Raw genomic sequence first — 8,561 nt, 5'->3', positions numbered from 1 at the left:
GTCTCTGAGGTCAGCACAACTTGGAGCCACTTTTCAGTTCTCCACGAGGCCACTCATACATTCAGGTCATGAACAGGATTATCTTCCTTGCAGTCTGAAAGGACCTAAGTGACACAGCATGCCAGCACTGCAGCAGTGATATTCTCCACACCACACATGGAGATGAGAGGGCACTGGCCAGATCTTCCTACTCCAAGTGGAATGCCATCCAGCTACCCTAACATCTTGTGGCCTCTCAAGTTGAGGTCATTCAATCAGCAGGACAAATGTAGGTAAAAAATAATGGTAGTTTCTAGAAAAATCTGGAAAATAAATTGCAAGGACACAAGTCTGTTGAAATGCCTATTGCCTTGGGTGAAACACTTAGCTGGGCAGAATGTCAAATAAGGTGTCATAGAAATCGAGCCAGTTTGATATCAAGCAGTTGGATGAGGCATCAGCAAGTAGGTGATCCAAGTCCCAGAAGAAAACCCACAGTTAAAGTGGTGTGGACATGCAAATAAAATCTATGACAAGATGAAAATGAGGGAAGTGCGAGACATGTATTGAACAGACCGTAGGCAAGGCAGGCAGTGGTCAGGACTAACATTGGAAAGGCAGCTAGAAAGCAGGCAGCAGGAAGAGGAAAATGGAAAACCGAAGGGGGCAAGAACCTGCCTACTGTAGCAGCCCTCCAAACCTTTAAGGCAAGTGGAAAATGGGGAGAAAAGCAAGAAAGCACTGATTCACAGTAAGAGCAATTCTACCCTGATAGAAAAACGTAAATCCTCTAGAAAAATATCTTTGTTTACATATCATTTAAAAGAAAATGCAGGGAGTATTCAGCAACTTTTAGGGAAAGAATTTATACAAGTTGCTTTTAGAAGTGTTTATGGTTCATCTTTGTAGAAATGGAACCAGGAGTTTTTCCTTCTCTAGTTTAGAAGGATGTCACTAGGTCTGCTTTTCTGTAAAATTAAAAGTAAGATATGATGATGGAGCACCTCATAGAACCATCACCAAACTGAAACATTGAGCCAGGATGGGATTCTGGTTCCTCCTGTCAAATGTATCGCCTTTCAGAAATCACTTTGTGATACTATCGATATACTTTTACTAGATTATATGCTCTCTGGTAGTCTTGCTTTTGCAATTCAAATAGTATTAAACTGAAAAGAAGAGATGATGGTGGCTGCTACTTTGTGCGAGCAATAAATATGGAGGATGGAATAAAAGTAATATGCAGGAATAGGAACCCATTCTTCTACAGCTTTGCTTTAAACCAGTGAAGAGGGCCAACAGCTGGGAAAGATGCTGTATTCTGCTTTTTGTCTTTTTACTTCTCCTTCCTCCTCCAACAACAATTTCTCCTCCTCTTCCTTCCAATGTTAGCATTTAAAAGTCTGATTTCTTGGTGGAAGTAAATGGCACCCATCAGCCAGGAATCCTGCAGAAGAGTCTTGGCCAGTTGGTTCCTAGTGGACAGGTACCTGTTCCAAGTGGTCATCCATGGCAATGAGACATTGGACCGATTTTGGACATGCTCTGTCAGGGTGGCCGTGCAGTGGGAGAGAACCCACAGTAGCCTGTGGGTAATATCTGCTTCACCCACTGAGGTCTCCTGAGACTCACCTAGGGAGGGTCTTCTGTAGGGTAATGACAAGTGCAGGTACATGAAGTCTTACAAGAGATTAGAGGGGCTTTGCAGGGCCATGACCAGAGGCTCTGGTAGAGTGAGGAAGGTTTTAGGACCTGGCCTCAAACAGACCTGTGCTGCTACTTATTGCCCGAGTGACCCAAGGGAAATCATTTACACTCACAGAGCCTCGGTTTTCTCATCTGTAAAAGGGGGCTATTAAAGGAATCAGCCTCAATGTTGTCATGAGGATTGCACTTTGCTGGGAAAACAATAGTAAGTGAATAGAGGAGACTGATATTAATCAGACAACCACACATAATAAGGATAAACTGAGGTTGGGAAGGAGCAAGCTGTGAGCAAGGGACATGCTCCCGACTGGGGTGGGAGGGGTAGAGGGGTCAGGGAAGGTTATTCCCAGGGAAACGGGTAAGATAACACACTTACTATCCAGCACGTAGTGAGGCCTCAATAAACAGGGGGTGAAGGGAGAAGAGGAGGCAGATGAGGAGAAGGAAGGGGACACAGACACAAAGGACACCAGGGTTCTGTGTCTGGGAGCACCAGAGGAGCCTTTGTGTGGGTGATAGCTTCAATCTGAAATGCCCCAAGGACAGGGCCACCAAGGTCTGCAACTCCTGAATGCTCATCCAGCAATGAGCTGACAGTCTAAGAGGGCGAAGGCCCTCTGGGACCAGATGGCTGGACAGAAGTCTCAGAGGCTCCAGGGCGGTGAGACTTGAATTTTGCTTTCCACTGAGTGGGTTTGTCAGCACCACCTGAGAACCTCCCCGATAAAAAGGTGTGTGTGAGCCTTCCTTGCGGCCTTGGCATTCTTTGCTGGTAAATGCAGTTTGGACCTATATCTAACTTGTGAGACTGCTCATTGTCTCTGAGTACCCAGCAATGGTACGTGCATCTGTGCACATATATGCACCTGTGTAAACCCACAGTTCAGTTGTGTAAGGTAGCCAAGTGGCTCTGATGGGGAGAGGATGGTTCTGGGCCTCATTCTAAAGTCTTTTTACAAAATACGTGTGCTCTTAATTCTGAGCGGGAGGGGGCTCATTCGTTTGCTGAAGTGTTTAGGGTGGGTGGAGACCTACAGAAAATTCTGCTGTAGCTGAAAACTTTCAATTGCATATAGCACAATGACTATTAGGAGGGGCAAACAAAAGCTGGGTTTGTGAAGAAGGAAATGAATGAATTGCTGTTTGGTGGAGGGGAGAGGAGCTCGTGAGGCAGGTGTTATTACTGATGCTTTGCTCGGGGAGCCTGGAGAGGAGGCCTGGGCCTGGCAATGAGACACTGGTCTCAGGGAAGGCCCACGCCTGCCTCTTAAACACAGAAAAAAAGGTCTTGGCTTAGATGGGAAGTACTCCTGGCTGCCGCCATGTTGATCTTTGTCAGCATTCAGCATTTTGTTCAGCTGGCCCCTGATATTTACCCAGGACCCTGACAACCTCCCGAAGGCCTTCCCCTGGTAGAATGGTTGGGACTTGGCCTACGTACAAACAAGTTTGGATGATGGTCCCTTAGGGGCAGAGTGCATCTTGGGGACATTTATTTGGTGCTAAGGACAGTGTCCCCATGGCTTAGATCTGGGTGCTTTCTTTTTGACTTTCTATTTTTTTGGTCTCTGACTCAGAGGAGTTTAGTTTCTGGTTAAATGCAGTAGTAGCAAATAGCTTTCGAGTGAAAAAAAAAAACCAACAAAAACACAAAACCTTTCCCAAGCAACAAAGTGGAATACTTGGAAGGTGGTGTTTTGTTGCAATCATGTCAAAATGTAGACTCATGTATATTTTAAATTGCGAAGTATATGACATGTGTCACAGTTATGGCTGATCTCTATTGTATGCCTGACCTTCACCTCATTATTCCCTCCACTCCTAAACCAACATCCTCTTCTTAAGCAAGTCCCTGAAGCTGACCTCACTCTCCTAGTTTTACACACCATGGAAAGAGCAGCAACATTATTTATCACCCTGAAAAATGCTGCAGAGAGCCCAAGGGTTGTATGCAATAGTGATGTCAGTGGGAACAATTCATTATTCCATCAACCACTTGGCATGTCAGTCAATGAAAAAATATGTGCTTTAGAACTGACAGCTCAAAATAGTCTTTTCAAGATTGGCATGCCAAGATCTTGATAGTATAATGAATTATTCTTTAAACCTATCATTTCATCACATCAATTTGACCATACAGGCTTTTCTGTGGGGCGGGGGAGGGAAGGAGCATGACTAAATCACAGAACTTACCCAAAATAGCAAGCAATATAACTTTGCAACCTGGGAAGGAAAGACTGGAGCTATGAGAAGTAGAACTAGAAAGAGTGTTACTCAGGGAAGATATTGAACTAAACACAATTACAATTTACAAAGTATAAGAAGAGTTCCCTGATTTTTTTTTCCTAAGATTTTATTGTGGAGTCAGAGAAGGGGAACAGACAAGTTGCTGTCCTTTTGTTCTTCAGTCTAGTTGTGGAGGATGTCGCTTCACTGGCCCATGTTGGTATTATCATTGCGCTCTTCCCAAGTGAGGCAGATCAGTCGCTGGCCTCTGGATGGCCATTCACAGCGGCTCTTGGCCTCTCATGCTGGCTGCTGGCCGCTCACGGTAGCTTATGGAGTCCACTGCAGCCCCATTGCAGCCTACACCGTCAGCGGCAACTCACGGCAGCCCAGCTCCAGGTCGAGCTGTTGTTCACCATCTTAGCTTTAGGGGGCGCTGCATAACTGGCCCATGTGGGATCCGAGCCAGTGGCCCTGCTGCTCAGAGCTTTGCTCCCAAGCAAACTCTTAACCAACGAGCCACTCGGCTGGCCCCAAGTTTCCTGATTTTATATGACTCTCAAGCATGAAAAATAGTTATTCTCATTGCCCATTTTTAGAATGACACCAAAATTTTTTAAAATTGAATTTATCGGGGTGACAATGGTTAGTAAAGTTATGTAGGTTTCAAGGATACAATTCTGTAATACATCATCTATATATATCACATTGATGACACCAAAATTTTATCCTAATTTTCCATAATACTGCACTGGGAAAATATGAGATAATTTATTATTCTGTTTGCATTGTGATGCAAGCTTGCTGAACAATATAGTTCCTGATTGCTTAGGACATAGGGTTTAGGGCAGTCTTGGATTGGACTTTGAGTTTAGTTGGAAAATCAGTGTTTCCCAGTTAATCTCCTTATGTAGACTATTTTTCCTACACTTGTATACTCATATGACTAATTAATTTCACTCATTCTCAAGTCTGACCTCTTCAAAGATTTGCACCCATCTCTTCTCCCCTAAGTGTTCTGAAACCAGGGTGAGAAATTGCACAACTCGCTTGCTTTATGGGGAGTGGTTGACACATTGGCATGCATTTTGAGTGACTTCTGAACATGGCACAAAGCATATTTAGGTTTCCAGCTGGTCAAATGGCTTTTGTCCTAAAATGTCAGCTTTATTTCTAGGAACAGCAGCTGCCACATACATTTGTATTTTTCCCAAAGTCTCCGCTGAATTACTACATGGAAATAGTTATTCTCTGTCTTGTTAAATAATGCCCTATTGTTATAGCAATGGTCATTTTAAATATCATCACAAAATAACAGTGACACCAATTTGTTTTCGAGATTGGGTCTTAATTGTCCCCCCATTGTTTGAAAATAGAGAACAGTCTCATTAATCCACTGCAGAATATTAAGCATTTCATTGAAATATTGCCGGAAAGGAGAGTTATTTCAAATCCCCTTCATGTGCCCTTCACGGCAAGCAAAATCATCTATTCTGCATTTTTAACTCTCAACCTGAAGAAAAATCTGGACATCCTCGACCTTTTAATTTGTGCTTCAAAGAAAAAATTTCTTAACGTTATGTAATAAATCAATCATTACTTGCTTGATAACCTTAATGCGAGCCTTTGAAGTTAGCAATCCACAAGAGAGGCTGGGGTTTTTAAAAATTGACAACTCACTGGTCATTTGATGTAAACTGTGTTCTATTGATCAGCTGTGGAACAGTCCTTGATATTAGCTGCATGTAAAGGCAAGAGATCATGAAGAAAAATGTAAAATGGAGACAATTATATATATATATATATATATATATGCATATTTAAATGTATTGTCTCTGAAGTGCATAGAAAATATTTTTTATTACTATAGTATTTGAAATTTGTCAGATAATACTAATTCCCTTTAAGGCCATCTTATCTTTGTACACGAACATACTAGCATACACAATATTTATATATTTTATGGTTTATTTAATCTTGAAAAAATTTATGTAACTGTATTTTTGTATATATTCTATAGACCCATTATTTAAAATGCAAATTTACCCACATTCATTCAATCCTCTTTTGTCTATCTGCTTTGATGTATTTCTTTCTTTTTTTTGAACTTTTTTTATTTAATGCATAAACATATAATTCCCTTTATTAGAGAAATTGTACATATCGGTAAATGTGGTCAATGATCACATCTATGGGTTAATTCTTTAAAAATCAGAACCAATAATTAGGATAGATTCTATGCTCTCTTGGTTACATTGTGAAGTGTCTTGTGTAGTCATATTCTATTGTTGGAATGACAGCTTGTACAAATTTCAGCAACAGTCTCAATGATTTTCTTCATCACCTTGGCATGCCTGCATGGGTGAACTGAATACATAGGAGGTGGTGGGAGATGAGGGTGATTTTCAATGGTCACTGTTTTCCTCACATGATCTTGACTGATGTCTTCGTACATGTGCTCAACTGTTAAAGGCTGTCGTTGCTCATCATAGCCAAACAACCATAGTCATGGTGTCTGGTAATATTTATCATAAGTGATGTAAAGGTCGTAAGTTCTGGTTTGCAAAATAGCATCTTCACCTCTAGCATCAGTTTTAGCTTTACAAGTTTCTACTATTTTCCTTGTGTCTAGGGTAGCCTCATCCGTTTCCAACAATCCACTCTCTTCATATTCTTCTATATCTGCAGCATCCCCTTCATCTTCTTCCTCCTCCTCACATAATGCTGAGCAATCTTGGAGTTTTATACTGTCCTTGCTTTTCAGTGTAATCTCCTTAACTGCTTTGGTTATTCCTGCAACACCTGTGTTATGATAAGTATCTACCCATCCTCCATCACCATCATCTTCTTCAATGATAGCTTCCAATTCATCTGAATATTCCATCTCCTTGCACCACTTGTAGCATGGCACATTTTTGGTGACCAAAAATTGTTTGCCTGGTGGCAGGTATGCCTTCACTTTCAATTCTTCCCCATTGCCCATTGCCATGTTGGACAGTGGTGGACTAAGTGATCTCCAGCTGTCACAGACTCTTCTGGGGTGATTACACCTGTTTCCTTAAACTTTGATTCCTTGAGGACCGGGGTCAGGTACTCAGCCACTTCCAGTGCCTTTCCCGTCACAGTGTTTATCACATTCTGCGTTCTGGGGCCAGGGTAGCAGCCGGCCCCGAGACGGGGTGGAAAGTGCAGCTGATACAGTGACCAGGAGTCAGAAAATGTCCCTGCTGCCGCCGACTCTCACTGACACCTGGTCGGCGGCACCTAACGGGACAGGACGCCATGCCTTGACGTCTTTTGTTATCTGAAGAATTTTGCAATTTAGACATTTTTCAACTTAAAAACAATATCCTAGTTACTTATTACTAATGCTCTATTTATCATACCAAAAAAACACCCCAAAACAAACAAAAAACCCTTGGCTTATTGTTTTATTTTGTAGATAAGCTTCAGATAATACAGTCGCAGATCCACTGCTACTCTAATGAGTAACTTGAATGAGTAACTGCTGAATTATAGGTTTCCTGATTTGAAGTGTATTTAAAAAAAGCAACAAAATGCAATTAATCTGATAGTAATAGGAACAGAAGTTAATATTGGCCTGAAGCTAAACTGCTCATTGTAAACATCTAGCCTGAATAATTTAGTCACAAAAACTCATTTCTGTTCCTAAAAGAGCCCTGTCATTGCTGCCTGCACAACTCAGCTTGACCCCATTCTTCAGAGAATTCTACCCAAGGTCCTATCTTAGTCACTCGCAGAACAGTGGTGATGCCTCTCTCAGAGCTTTTGTGGTTCCCTCTTCTCTTTGTAGTGAAGAGCCCCTGAGCATAGTGGTGGTAAAACGCACACCTGGATTCACAGTCTCAGCTCAAGTCTACCACCTGTGATCTTGAGCAAGGAGTGAACCCCATTGGGCCGCCTTTTGGGAAGGCCTGCCTTAGGGTTGCTGTCAGAGAATAATGCCTGGCATGTTATAGAAGTTCCAAAGAGCTCTGGCACTCAAAAAAAGGGAGTGAAAACGTGCCACAGTTTTCTGGTTTGGGAGCTGCAGCTCAAGTTGGGATAGCATTCCCGATTGCAGAGTGACTCTTCACTCTGCTCTCTGCTCCTTTTCCACTACCTTTCCATCATGTCTGTTCAATAATTAATACTGAAAGGCTTCTCTTTATTGAAACAATGCTCCCAAAGGTTTTTCTACATCCTCTCCAGGTTATTTCATTTTCCTTTTATCTGAACACTTGAAACCCATTTAAACAGAGTAGGTTTTATCTGTTCATTTTGCTTCCTTTTTATTTCTTATGTAGATACTACATGTTCATTGTAGAAATATATGAAAATACAGATGGGTTTCCTTAAAGGAAACCATAGTATTTATCAGTCCAGACCTAGGCTGTGCTCACAACCCAACACTTCTTCAAACACATACACACAAATTTTATGCACACACAGTATAACTTTCATCATGCTAGGAGATATTATATAATGCATATTTCTGGGTAACCTGCTGTTTACTAGCAGGATTTGATGGAACCACTCCATTGCCATAAAAATATTTATATCAACATTTTTAGTGTCTGCAGATAATTTCATTGAGCTAATCTCATTTTGTTGGGCAGTTAGACTCTTTCTAACTACTTAATACTATT

At 41.7% G+C, this 8,561-nt stretch overlaps 1 pseudogene; it reads right to left on the bottom strand.

Annotated features, from left to right (window-relative positions):
• Positions 1 to 6,266: 6,266 nt before the first annotated feature.
• On the bottom strand, positions 6,267 to 7,067 carry LOC109392526 (ubiquitin-like-conjugating enzyme ATG3 pseudogene; annotated as a pseudogene).
• Between the last annotated feature and the right edge of the window lie 1,494 nt (positions 7,068 to 8,561).

The sequence above is a fragment of the Hipposideros armiger genome, unplaced genomic scaffold, assembly GCF_001890085.2.
Source record: "Hipposideros armiger isolate ML-2016 unplaced genomic scaffold, ASM189008v1 scaffold_334, whole genome shotgun sequence".
Taxonomy (NCBI): domain Eukaryota; kingdom Metazoa; phylum Chordata; class Mammalia; order Chiroptera; family Hipposideridae; genus Hipposideros; species Hipposideros armiger.
This window is presented reverse-complemented; position numbering and strand designations above follow the sequence as displayed.